Raw genomic sequence first — 14,068 nt, 5'->3', positions numbered from 1 at the left:
TTATAGTTGATGATTTGATGGAGTCTGCGTGTGAAAATAATGAAATAGAAAAAGCTTTTACCAAATACGTACATCACCGAAAGCATCATGTATATCATCCAAAATGTGTTTTGTCAAGGCCGGAAAAGTAGAACCATAGTGTTAAATACAAAGTACATGGTGCTGTTTAAAAACCCTAGAGATAAACTACAGATTACAACCCTGTCCCGGCAAATGTACCCCGGTAAAGCTGAATTTTTTTTAGAAGTGTTCGATGACACTACTAAAAAACCTTTCGGTTACTTGTTGGTGGATTTAAATGCCGACACCCTAGATGACTATCACTTGCGAACAGGTCTTTTCCCCCCAGATGTACCCACGGCTTATGTATTTAAAAAATCTAAATGTCGGTGATCTCGCAACCATAGACTCAGTCGAAAAAACACGTTCGGACCGTTGTCATGTCTTCACGCGTTCGGAGAAACCTGACTCTCTTACATTTTCTGGTAAAAGCCACCCCCGATCAGCGGAAAGCTATTCTCTGTGGGCTTCAAATGATCTTGTACAGGCCATAGCTGAAATCGCCTTGAATACCTTGAAAGGGAACATACCGTTATCTGCTCAGCAGTTTGGGACCCTGAAGAGAAGGGGTAAGCTTTTAAAGACTCTGAGTCGAAAGGGTCTTTCTTTTAAAAGAAAGAGACTCTTGGTGAACCAGTCCGGCGGTTTTATTGGGACCCTGTTGAGTATTGCAGTACCATTGATTACAGGGCTTCTACAACATCAATAATAGAGCACGCTGAAAAAATGTACCTGGTACCTCAGAAACAGCTCGATGGACTCCGAGAGTGGTCCGGCATCTAAAGCGATGTAAGAAAAATAACAACACGCCGGTTGGATGATGAAATGAGAGACATTCTTCAGAACTCACATCTGGCCGAATATGAAAAAGTGAAATTGTACAGTCAGGTGTTACAACGGTATTTGACATAAGTGCGCCAGGAGACTTCCGAAAAGGGGACTTTAACTGTTGTACTACCGGAAAATGCACCCGCCGAGCTATCACGCGCGTTACCACAACAGCCGTCATCGAGCGACGCTGACTTTGGGTATATTTTGGACAGCGTGTCTCAGCGGTTCCAGAGAAATGCAGAGATATTGTTAAAGGCTATGGGCCGCAATGAACCGATAATAGCCTGGCATGAAAAAGGAGAATTTGTGTACAAGGGGGCACCCGTTGAGGGCTCTCATGTGATTGATCTTGTCAGGGCTTTCACGCAGCAGCAAGCAGTTGCGGCCGGAAAGAAGCCAAAAGGTTGGGATGTGTTCATGGAGGCTATGGCCGAAATCAATGTACCGGGCACCTTGCTAGCCAACGTTGGTAATCGAGAGCTACTTGAAAAACTCAAGTCTGCCCTGCTGGGGTGTGCTGCGTCTGTCAAAACTTTAAAACATCCAGTAGCGATGTCGACACCCGACCCGGTCTCTAAGATAACCGCAGAAAGGAGACGATCATTAATACCTAGACCCACATGGTTGTCTTTGTAACATTTTTTCTCTCATCTGAGGGTCTGTGTGTTTGTGATAAATGACTTGAAATGTATATTAAAAAGCGTGAGCAATATAGTTATGTTAAAAATGCTTGTAATAAAATGGCTTGGATGTAATGTGTATTAAAAAAAGCTTGAGCAATATAACCACGAATGTATAATAAAAATATTGTATTGATTTTAATTCATATTTTGTGTTCTTTTTTAAATAATAACCACACAGACAATGAAATGGTTCGATTTCATTTTAGACGGTCGATTAACATTTATGAAATGTTTTAAATTGGCGTAAGCACCCACATAATTGAACATTCGTATTTTCAAATGGCTTAAAAGGGTACAGGGGTCTCCGTCTCACACGTCGTCGGTTTCTCAGAAACATTTCAACCATGCGGTCATTCTGGATTGCATTCGTAGAATAAAGTTCTAAAATGTTTCTAAAAGATAAGCCTTTACATCTATGGTATAGAAAAAAGACGCAATGTAGTCCGCAGGTCACTGCAAAACAATCTTGCAATTGTCTGTTGTTGTAAAATATGGAATTAGCATTTCTGTTTAAGAAATCAATAATGTTCTTGGGAAAGAAAAGGCTTTGGGTGAAAATCCATAGGAGTCGAAAAATTCTGCTCCGTCGTCATCGGGTAGGTAAATAGCCAGCCAGTGTTCGCCGGGGTGGTCGTGTGGGTGACTATTAACTATTTAACTCAGAGGGCGCTGCGCCAGTCTCTCGATCAGTAGTGCATCACTGGGGAACACGCCTAGAAAACTGTCTCGGGTGTAGCGGTCTTGGGTTAGAATGTCTTCCAGCTGTTTGATGTTCATCTTTATGTGTAGGTTGTGTGGCCTCCCGCGTTTTTTAGCTGAAGTCGTAAATGACTTGGCGTCTCATATCAAGCTCTATCACGTTGTCAAACAGCGCGTACACAACCATGTTAACTGTAGTGGGTAGTAGTAGCGCGAAGCGTATTTCAGCTCTCAGATTACCCGTTTTGATATGTGAATCACTTATAAGTGTGCACTCGTCATCGGTGCTGAGGTTGAAAGCGAACAATGTGTAACAGTGCACATACTACTCGCGGTCCACGAGAAGTGGTTTGTCTTTAAGACGGTTCCCGGATGTTTCCACCAGATTAAAATATTCATGGACGCAATGTCCATTCTGGAAGTCTGGTTGAAGCGGTTTATTGGGGATTTGTTCAGCGTAGAGAGCCAGAAAGTTAACGTTGTAGTGTTTAAAATGGAAGGGGTTTTGTGTAAAACTGCCGCTGAATGCTCCGTTGTCCACAAACCCCAAAATTACCACTTTGGGTAACTGCGCGAGAAAGAGGTTTTCTTGGCTACACACACGACTCCCTGCAGGCAAACTGAAGACTTTCATCTGTACACGGTCTATAGGGTATTTAGCGTTGGCCGTCAGGAGTGCTTCGGCGTGTCCCAGTCTGACCCCTGGTGACACTTTTCACAAACAAAGATGCCGAGAGTACGCTCAGTTTGTGTTCTCCAGCGTTGTTCATTAAGCAGAAAGCATCTCTGTTGCACGTGAGTTTTATTTTCAGGTCAACGCCATTCAGTAGTAGTTTGTCCTGAAAAAACAGGACTGCATGAATGTGACCCAGGAGCTCCAGTTTTCGGCTTTGCGTCGTGTACGATGCTCTTTTTCGGAACCCCTGATTGGGTCCATCCAAAATTGTGGACTCGTGTTGCCCGGCTGTGTCTTTGTAAAACAGCCCTGTTGAATACTGCGTCTTCAGCGTCTCTCCACTGTAGTTCAGGACAGACTCTATAAAGGCTCTGTAAGGATAACAGTTGTTGCTCTGGCTGATCAACTGGTCTCCTACGGTGATGTCAACCTGGCTGAAGATGGCAGTGATGGGGTAATTCACCAGACTCACACGGGCTGCCGCATCAATGTCCCGACCGTCTGCTTCCGTTATTTTACAGGTCAAATAGAGCAGCGTGTTGTTTAAATCTAAATAATCGTCTCCATTGCCTACGATGTAGAACTCCAGAGGTGCGTTTTTTGTTAGTTCCGTGAGGGGTGGAACTTCTATGTAAAAACTTTTCTCTATGCTTGTTTGGGTAGCGATTTTACACTTCCGACACTCGATTTGAAACCCAACATCCTCGCCAGATGGTTATGCACATGTACAACAATCTTTACCGACTGGCTAATGGGGTTGTATTTAAGATTTACAGTCGTTAACTTGGATTTTTCCACAGCCCATTTAATTTCATGCAAGAGCTGCTCGATGTTGCTGTAGTACCCTCTAGGTAAGGTACATGTCCATATAGTCTTGAGCTCTTCGCTGATGAACAGAAAAACTACGTCTTCATCAAACGCTCTTTGACAATGAAAATTTCATCTGTGAAGGTCTGTTCAGATCCCTTCTCAAACACTACCTTTATTTTGGACACCCACTCGCGTTAACCCACATTAAATGAAAACCTTGACGGTTTTCTCTTAAAGTGTTCGCCTTAGACCGTTCCCCACACATCAAGGGAGTTGTCGGCTGTAACAGAAGCCGGGGTTCGTTTAATAGTCGTGTGGTAACTATGGTTATAAGAGTAAATAAGATCTGATAGGAAGTTGATATATCGAAAGGTGTTTTTTGTGTGTCAGGTACCTCCACATTTTTGTTTTAATAGTTCTGTTAAACCTCTCGACCACGCTAGACTTCAGATCGCTAGCCGTAACGAAATGTTCAATATTCTCACGTTTGAGAAAATTTTGGAAGGTCCTGTTAAGAAATTCTTTACCCTCATCCGTTCGTAGCTTTTTAGGAGCATGCCCCTCTTGAAGTATATTTTGGAAGCCGCCTGTCACGGCCCCTCCAGACTTGGTTTTCAGAGGCACAGCCCAAGCATACTTAGACAACATGTCTATACATGTTAAGATGTAACGGAAACCGTCGTTGAACTCGCAGTGCTCTCTCATGTCCACCAAGTCGGCCTGCCATTGCCAATCCATTTCGGACACCAACGTCCTGTTTCGCTTAAAGCGTACGCGCGCTGGCTTGTGCAGCATATAAGCTGCCTGGCCTGACAACCACTCGGCCACCCGGCTGCAGCTGGTGCCGCTCACACCCCGGGATCTCGCGGCCCTCACCAGACTCCCTACACCGCTGTAACTCCCCGATCTCCTAGGGTTATAATAGAGAACGCTCAGCCCCGCGGAAGCCATGGTCCCATTCCAACCCCAACACACGCTTTCACACACTTATTTATAAATCGAGGGCTGCGGTGGCCGGGGCTTTTGGACCCTGAGGCTCAGGCCCGACCGGCCGGGGGAAGGCGGGACATCCGACCCTTAACTACACACCATTGGCTCCTGAAGGAGCGGGACATGCACCCATAACAACGCACTATTGGCTGGCAAGTGGGCGGGATATCCGCCAACCATGGACTCACAGTGGCTGAAAAAGGGGCCGAAAGGTGTCGCTTTATACTACTGTCCACAAACAGAAATGAAAAAAATAACCCTTTTGTAGATGAAGTGCACAAAAAAGCAGCCCCTGATAGTGTATAACACATCTATACTTTTGCGTAGACACACGTAACATATATATATATACTGTATATATATGAAACAGAAATAGAAACCGAAACAAGAATCACTTACTCACCTGAAGAACCTCTAGCATTTATCAATGGAAATAAAAACTGCTATAATACAATGCATGTTCAAACTCAAACCCTCAGCTGCTGTTCTTGTTTGTTTCGTGACAAATTGCAACTGAGCATCGCATGAGCAGTTACGTACCCTTATCTGTTAGAGAATTTCAAGTAAGGAGTTAGGTCAGAATGGGTAGGCTGCAAAAGAGCAAGTAAAGATGTATTCCAAGATAAAAAAAGGTTATGGCGGATTTCTTTTCAGTATGGACTAAACTTTTACGTGTTCCTTATATGCTATATATGTCTATATTAGCACAAATGTCGTTCTTAAAAACTAACATGAAATTGTCAGGAACATTCAGCTATATAAAAAGAAGAGACAGACAAAGCAATAATTCTATAACGTGACCTACACATTGACGCAATGATCGAACTAAGTGACATGTTGTGATTCAGATCCCCTGCAGTTCATGCTAATTAGAACAGCAGCAATGCTGAGTCCTCACCACCCTACTGAGCACAAATTCAGCTGCTGTCCAGTTCTGCATGTTTTTTCATTGCAATTGAGCTCAGAGCTGGAGATGATCTCCATACAGTACTGTGTAAACGAGCCCGCATTTGCGTGCTAATTTACGAGTTGTGGCAATTGTTTTTCTATAGTTCATTTACATGAAGGCAACCTGTTACCAAAGAGCCTGATAGGTTTAAAAGCTTCACGAGCCAGGCAGGACTCAAACCTACAATCGTCTGATCCGAAGTCAGACACGTTATCCATTACACCGCTGGCCCATGTAACGTAGTTGCACTCCACCACAGTGAGCTCTACACCGCTACTAGTAATACACTTCCCCATCTAAATTTTCAAAGCAAGGACCTAGTGTTTCCTACTATTTTTTATCAGGTTTAAAATATAATCTCCTTAAGAGAAAAAGTGTTGATGTGTTGTGCTGAAATTCCGATTGATTTTGAATTCAAAGAAAAAATGTTTACTTCCAAGACACCGTGAAATTGTCACATCTTGCAGGCAATAGGTTTATTCCATGTTGAAAAGAGAAGAAAGAAAACCGTGGAGCCTTCTTCAGGCCGAAACGTTGTGTTTCCTTTCTTCTCTTTTCAGCATGGAATAGACCTATTACTTGTTCCTTTGCAGCTTACACATGCTGACGAAGCTACCCAGCTGAACATCTTGCAGATCTCTCCTGTAGAAGTAAAGCAGGGCTTGCTGGGTGAGCTTTTGCTCCGGTCAATTAGGTCACGTGTCATGTTAAATCACTTCTTCTAAACACAACATTTGCTGGTGCTAGCTTTCCCCATGAAAAGAGACATTTCCCTTACATGACATATCATTTTATTTCTATCAATAAGTATAGAAATAAAACAAAAAAAAAGTGTCGCCAAAGAATGCACAGGTCTGTCGCCTTGGGGAGGTGTCAAGGGCATTGAGCTCCTTGGTCATGAAAAGTGTCAGATAAAAGGCATTTCTCATCATTTCTCTTGGCGTCAGTGCTGCTATTAAATGGGATGGAGGCAACGGGCTCAGAGAACAGGTTAAGTGCACACCGAATGCAGATGTGTCCAAGTGTCTGTAAAAGGTGGTGCTCCGCTGGCACTGTGCCCTAGTTGCTTAAAGTGCCTGCCTAGCAAACAGGCTATCCTGGGTCTGAATACCAGCAGTGCCTTTCTCCCTGTCTTGCTGTGCCGAATGTATCATTTCAGACAAACACGCAGAACTTGGTTCAGTTTAATGCAAGAATTCATTTCCTTTCTGGAACAATTTGTTTTTGAAGAAATCCATCTAGCTTGTGAAAGATGAAATCCATTTCTTGATTGTCAGTGGAAAAATATTGCCGGCTGCAAGACGCGCAAGTGATTGTTTTCTTTGACCAAAAACCTACAAATGTAGGCAGCACTTCTTTCTGCCATTTTTCCGGAGTGGTTATTGATTGCTCCATCATTTCCCTCATTCTTTCCATCACTAGATTGAAAAAAAAAACAGAAACAGGCCGACAGGACGACAATCAAATTGCAAAAACGAATCAAAGCACTCGATAGATTATTTGAATATACAAGTAGCTACGAGCAACTTTGTCCTGGCTTGCATGAATATCGGAAAATGTTAAAAAGAAAAACATGGTGGCTTTTTCATATTCCTTATTTTCTTTTTAGTTCTTTGGCTCTTCGGTCCATTGTCCTTCTGCCTGGCTCTTGACCTGTGACTGTCTGAACGCACACAGTAGACTTTCAGGATTTGTCCTGAGCCTCTGTGAAAGACCCACCCACCCCCATAAATAAGTGCTCTAGAAACACATGAATGCAAAACTAAACCACAGATTAAAGAGGAGCTCCAACTCAGTGCCATACTAATGTGAACGAAGTAATACTAAGATATGTTCTTATGGATTTGTCTTACCTTGAGATATGTAATTGGATTTCAGGATTAACTTCCACATTCAATGTACTGGTGTTCTTTGCCTGGTCAGTACCTGGATGGGAGACCTCCTGCGAAAAATGAAGCTTGCTGCTTGAAGTGGTGTTAAGAGACTCTTAGGATCTTCCAGAGGTGTCTGTCTAACAGCACTAGTTGCCTTAGAGCTTGCTCAAACATTGCTCAAGAGTATACCTTTCACAAATGCTCAAAGATGAATGATGGGGGTGCATGCTTTAAGGAGCCTTCCAACTGTAGGGACTGATTAGAGACGATCCGTAGCGTGTGTACGTTTCCATATACACCCCGTGTCGCAACGGTAGGACGGAGTCAAATACTGCCTCGACTCGTAACAGCATTATATTAAACAGCAGGACTTGAGGGTTGTCTTGTTTGAATTTTCAACGCATTCGTAAGAGCGGAGGTCAAGGGCCGTTTCTGGATCTACTGTAAAATGCTCTTCAAAGTGCAGTGACTGAAATCCTCATCCACATTTCTCCATTGTTGATTTCTTTCTGTCTAAGAAAGTTCTATTTTCATGTCTGAACGGGGAGACTTTATCATTCCAACTTGAAGCCACCCTTAAGTACTCGGAGGTGTGTCTGTATGCTTGCACATATGGTGAAAAGGTTTCTGAAATGGAGAGCGAACTTGAAAAAACTGCCACCGCCGCTGCTTCACACTCCCTGTTCGATTATAGCAAGAATGCAGCTAACTCCACACTTGCTGTAATTGTGGCCGAATGGTTAAGGCAATGGACTTGACATCCCTTAGTGTCTTCCTGTGCAGGTTCAAAAATTGTTGACTATGGTGTCCTTTGCATGTGGTTGTGTGTGTCTATGAGTGAAAAAGGACCAGTGCTGTTTTGTTTTTGCTGGGACCTTTAACACTGTAAATCGCCTGGACCCGCTGCCTTAGAAATCAATTCTTCAGCGCCCACGAACGACGTTTTTTCAGCTGGACGCAGATAACGATGCTTTTTCTGCAACAACATTTCCAGCTGAATTTTCTTGGCAGCTCCGTACTGAACCTGTTCTCCATGTTCTCCAAAAACACCTCTGTCTGAGAAGCTGAAATATACGCTCTATACCTTGATGTCCCATATTGTCATGTACACTCTCAAGCACCTGGTTTCTCAGACATGCTGTTAAGAGCAACTGAAAACACTCACTATGTCTCGCATCCTCTATCACCCAATACAACAATCCCTCTCTCTGACTCAATTCCACTGTTTCAGTAATACCTGGACTGGTTTTGGCAGACTTCTCCGTTCTTTAAAGCTTGGTTTTCTCTTTCTATCTCAAAACGTTTTAAACACACTCAGCACCGGGTCTTGATTCTGAAACATCAGCAACTCATCCTTACTATAACCAGGGAGAGTGGGAGTATTCCCCTGAACCCCATCATTCCCTGGACATGTTCCTGTGTCAAGAGCTCTAATCTGTCTAACCTTACAACTGGTCAGTCCAGCGGTCACGAGATCTATGTCAAGGACTGTTCCTCTTGACATGCTATTACAAATAGCCACACAAATGCCACTAACTGAGCAACCCATTTATGCTCAGTGTCCCCAAGCCTAGCAGTCTGAAGGTGACACAGTGGGTTATTATAAGTCACAACCATAAACCGGGAACCTAGTAAATAGCCACGAAATTTTTCACCCACTTCCCATTTGAGAGCTAGAAGTTTGAGTTTCATGCTGCTATAATTCTTATGCTGCTTGTCTGCTTGCATAAGAAATCACTTGTTTTCAATCACCTTGATATTGATAGAGGACAGATCCTAGGCCATGACTGATCGCATCTGTTTCTAAAATGAATGGCTTCGTGAAATCAGCAAATCCAAGGACTGGTACACTGGTAAGCTTTTCTTTTAACGTTTCAAATGCACTCTGAATTCCACCATGAGGTAAGCATCTGATTGGCTTTTGATATCCTTCCCACCTTCAAGCAATCATTGACCAAATCATGGAGTGGGCCTACAATCTTGGAAAACCTCTCTATATACCTTCTGTAATAGCCACAGAAACCAAGGAAAGATCTTAGTTCCTTCAAGGTAGAGGGCACAGGCCACTTCTCTACAGCTGAAATCTTATCAGGAACAGTTCCTACCCCCTCAGCCGAAATCTGGTGTCCTAAAAATTTAACTTCCTGTTTCAGGAAATTACATTTTTCCAATTTCACTTTAAGACCCGTTTCATTAAGGCATTTTAAGACCATTTCCAACCTCTCCAGATGTTCCTCAAATGTCTTAGAATCAACATGAAGGTCATCTAAATAAACCAACACAATCTGAAAAATCAAATCATTCATAGTTGCCTGCATTAATCTCTGAAACGTTGTTGGCCCATTAGAGACTCCCATTGGCATTCTAATGTATTAGTCACAGTCTCCTCCTTGCAGAGTTTAGAGGCTTAGATAGAATATAACAATAATGATGGCACAGCCACAATTGCAAAGATGTGCAATGGTGTTTATTACGAGGAACTGTGTTCCCAAAGTCCACACCCAAAAAAAAAAACAAAGTGAAAACCACAAACTAACCAGGAAAAAAGAAAAAGAAAACAACACAAAGCTATAGTACAATAATATATACATTAATTACTATACAAAAAAAATAATAGATTGTTGTAGGCAGATCCTATTGTACCCCCACAATCCACCTTCTCCTATCTCCCCCCTTCTAGGTTAAACTCCTCCTCCTAGAATATTCCACTATAAAGCAAAAAATAATTTTATAAAATAATAATCAGAATTCTAAAATACACATTTCTTCATTAAGTACACAATTTAACAATGAACATATTATCACCAAAAATAAAATATCATACTCCATTTATGTACATAACTGTTATTTAAGAAAATACTACCCCCTTTTAATGGTACCTTCGTTCAAATCAACCCACGCATGCGCAATCCTGAAACAGGCACTACAAAGACACTACTAAGCCAGCCCCTGTTGCCATGCCAAAGTTTGGGTCCTACAGATTTGCGGAAGAAACCATTTTGCCGGTGAGAAATCCTAACAGCTTATTTATTTGAAATACACGAGTTAATCACTGATTTGGTTCATTTCACTTCTAAAACAAAGGAAAACAGGTGTTTGGTTTGAGTTAATGATTAATTTTGATAATACCAGAACAAGCTTACTTTACTCTGTGTGTGCACCCACAGAGCAAGCAAAGCTATCCCGGTAATTCCAGACTAGTTTGTTTATATTGGAAACCAGTGTTATTGCCTTTGTTTAGATAGTGAAATGTTTAGGTATGTGTGTGTATTTGTTCATGTGGATACCTCACGAGTGCCAGGTGATCTGGAAACAGAGTCTCCAGTCACAGAATTCAAATATCCCAAAAGGTGTTGTAAAGGCAGTCTTATGCCAGTCTTGCTCATCTACTGCTACCTGATGGTAACCACTGGCCAGATCAATAGTCGAGAAATATTTTGCACCCTGCAATGCATCAAAACTTTCATCAATGCGAGGTAAAGGGAATGCATCTCTTCTTGTTTTCTGATTTAATTTCCAGTTGTCTAAACACATGCGGATATCACCATCTGCTTTCTTCACTATGACAACAGGAGAAGCATATGAGCTACTACTCTCCTGTATGACCCCTTTTTTCAAGAGCTTCGAGATGAGATGTGCTCCCTAACTTCCCTGTATTGCGTCAGAGGAATACGACGACAGGACTGTGTCACTGGAACATCATCCACTAGATGGATTTCATGCTTAACCTTATCCGTATACCCCAAATCTTCCTCCTCCAGGACAAAGATGCCTACATACCTAGATAGTAATGCATGTAACTCTGCCTGCTGTTCTGCAGAGCCTTCAATATCTAACTGGTCTAACACTGATGTAGCGGCAAGGCTTGTTAATAAGACAGAATTAAGCGTTGGTATGCTGTCCTAAAGGAGGCCCCATCTCATCCTCCATCTCTGTGGTGCAGCCACAGAGAAAGTATTCATGCAGGCTGATTTAGGATGTTTTCTTTTGATAAGGAACAAGCTCCCAGACAGGGATGCACTTAGCTAAGTCTGGCTATCATGATCAATGGTCATCCATTGGCGCCTATCTGTCTAGGGAGTGCCAGATGGACATCTGGACTGCATTCCTAAGTGTCAGGAGTAAGTGACTCATATCTCATCGTGATCAACCAATCAGGGACTGGTAGGGCTGAGTAACCCACGTGGGACTCTGATGCCCATGGAACTTTCAGCCAATCCAGTTCCAGGGCAGGACGGCCCAGGAGCAGAAGGCTCCCAAGGGCAGGACATTCTCGCAGCGCGCCTCCTGACCATCCTGAGACTCAGCCCGGACAACCACGGAACGGCCAGTGTGTCCGAGTGCCAGAACTTTCCTTTGTTCTAAGAGTCGAGAGCGGGGGTTGCCAGAGAGTAACCAGAGGATCCACCCGAGGTTAGCACCAGCAGCAGGCCTCGTGAACAGGTCGGAACTGTGGACAGCTGAATCACTATTCAGAACTAGCTCTTCATCAGGAACGAACCGGTCCTCTTCCTGACTTGCTGGGACCCACAGTCATCTTTTCTCCTGTGCACAAACTGTGCTAGTTAAAGCCAACACTAACTAGCCAGCCAGTGAGCATCTGCAGCGCACCGTCGCAAACCGCACAGCACAGCCAGAGAGCGCGGATTGGACAGCAACAGCCTGCAACTGTTTCTTTGAGCCCGCAGGAGATCTGAATCCCCAGAGATTGGATGAGTATTCAACTTCAATGCATTACAGCTCGAGAATTCAATTGTTATCCCAACCAGTTGATATCAATTTAATTCCTAAGAGTTATGTACTTGTTTTGAGTATCTAATGTAGAAGTTATAACCAAGTTCATTTATGAAACGGTCTTAATGAATGATATACTGAACGTATGTCCTCTTGATACAGTATGTGTAACACTTCGTAACTGACTGAATATATACCTTTTGTATTCTGATAACCCTCTCGATAAGATCTGTTAGTTTTATATGCATATTCTATGTATTAATAAATGTATCCTCGTGTATTAGTACCTGCGTGTGTGCGTTGTTTGAGTTATGTCGCATGGTTGGATTCTAAAGCCATCAAAAGAATCAACTTTGTGATTTACTGCTACAATTAATAATTGTCTCAGTAAATGCCCAAACCCTACAGAACTGGTGCCTTCAGAGAGCCACTACATTTACATTTTGGCTATGGCAACGTTACATATTTGGCGTCCCTGAACGGCTATGAAACATTACACTGACAACACACTGGGAAAACACTGTGCATCTTTCACATCCACTGTCACTTGTTCTACATCAGCAGACACCCGTTGGAACTTCATTTTACAACCTAATGCACTACTGATGCTGTCCACTATTGACAAGACACCCATCCGTATTCCAGGAGGAAGCCACACATCCTCTGCAGAGAGGTTAACTACCTGTAATGGCGAGATATGTTTATGACCCTCTATCAAAGTGGGAACAACAGGGAGGCCTCCTGGCAGTGGTATGTTTAATGGCTCAAGTAACATCTGCATGTTCTTCTCTGATGGTCTTGGACTACCTGTTACCATGAGGGTGGCCACTGACCATGCAGGCACATGAATAGTACCTTTACCAGCTACCCTAACAACAGCCTTCTTCCCCACATTACCTGTCTGAATTTTCTGAAATACCTGTCCCCAATCAGAGTCCAATTTCCCCCCCAACACTGTATCAAATTCAGAATGGACCAACTGTTTACACCAATTTATTATATTCATACCAATTATTCCTGGAACAGACTTCTGATTATTGTGGGGATCCTTTACCACTAAGAACCCACAGTCAGGGATTGTCAAGCTTAATGCTTCCATGTTTAACTCCAAATATCCCAAATATAGAATTTCTAATCCATTGGCTGCAGTTAACCTAAGCCAGCCAGCATTTTTGAACATATCCTCATCCTCCCCACACAAATTCTTTCTGAAAAACTCCTCTGTTACAGTGCTTACTTGACTTCCAGTATCCAACAAACAGGGAGAAACTTCTGCTATCCTTATGTCAAACACTGGACAAACCCCAATAGCACGTTCCATTACTTGATCTCGAGATAGCTTCACTTTGTTTTTCACTTTGCTTGCCCCTCGATTGTCCGACTCACCACAACCAAGGGCTCTCATTTCCCTGCTGACTAGGAGCAGCTGACCCCTCCCCATTTTCAGTCCGCCTCACTGGACAATTTCGTGCTACATGTCCTTCCGTCTGACATTTAAAACATATAGGCTTTCCATCATCTGTGAACTTCATCTGAATGCTTTGTTTACCTCTAACCCCACTAGGCCTCATTCTTTGGACGGCAAGATCTTTTACCGCTTGAGATAGCTCTCTAATGGCTTTCCCTTGCTCTGCTACCATTTTCAGGACATCCTCCACCGTGACTGACTTTGTTTCATTTGCGTTTACCAAAGTACATTGTGCCCCCTCTGCAAACTTATCAGGCCCCTTGCTCGTTGTTTTAGAGGCCTTTACATTCAACG

Source organism: Atractosteus spatula (genome assembly GCF_055471065.1).
Source record: "Atractosteus spatula isolate fAtrSpa1 chromosome 26 unlocalized genomic scaffold, fAtrSpa1.hap1 SUPER_26_unloc_1, whole genome shotgun sequence".
Taxonomy (NCBI): domain Eukaryota; kingdom Metazoa; phylum Chordata; class Actinopteri; order Semionotiformes; family Lepisosteidae; genus Atractosteus; species Atractosteus spatula.
This window is presented reverse-complemented; position numbering follows the sequence as displayed.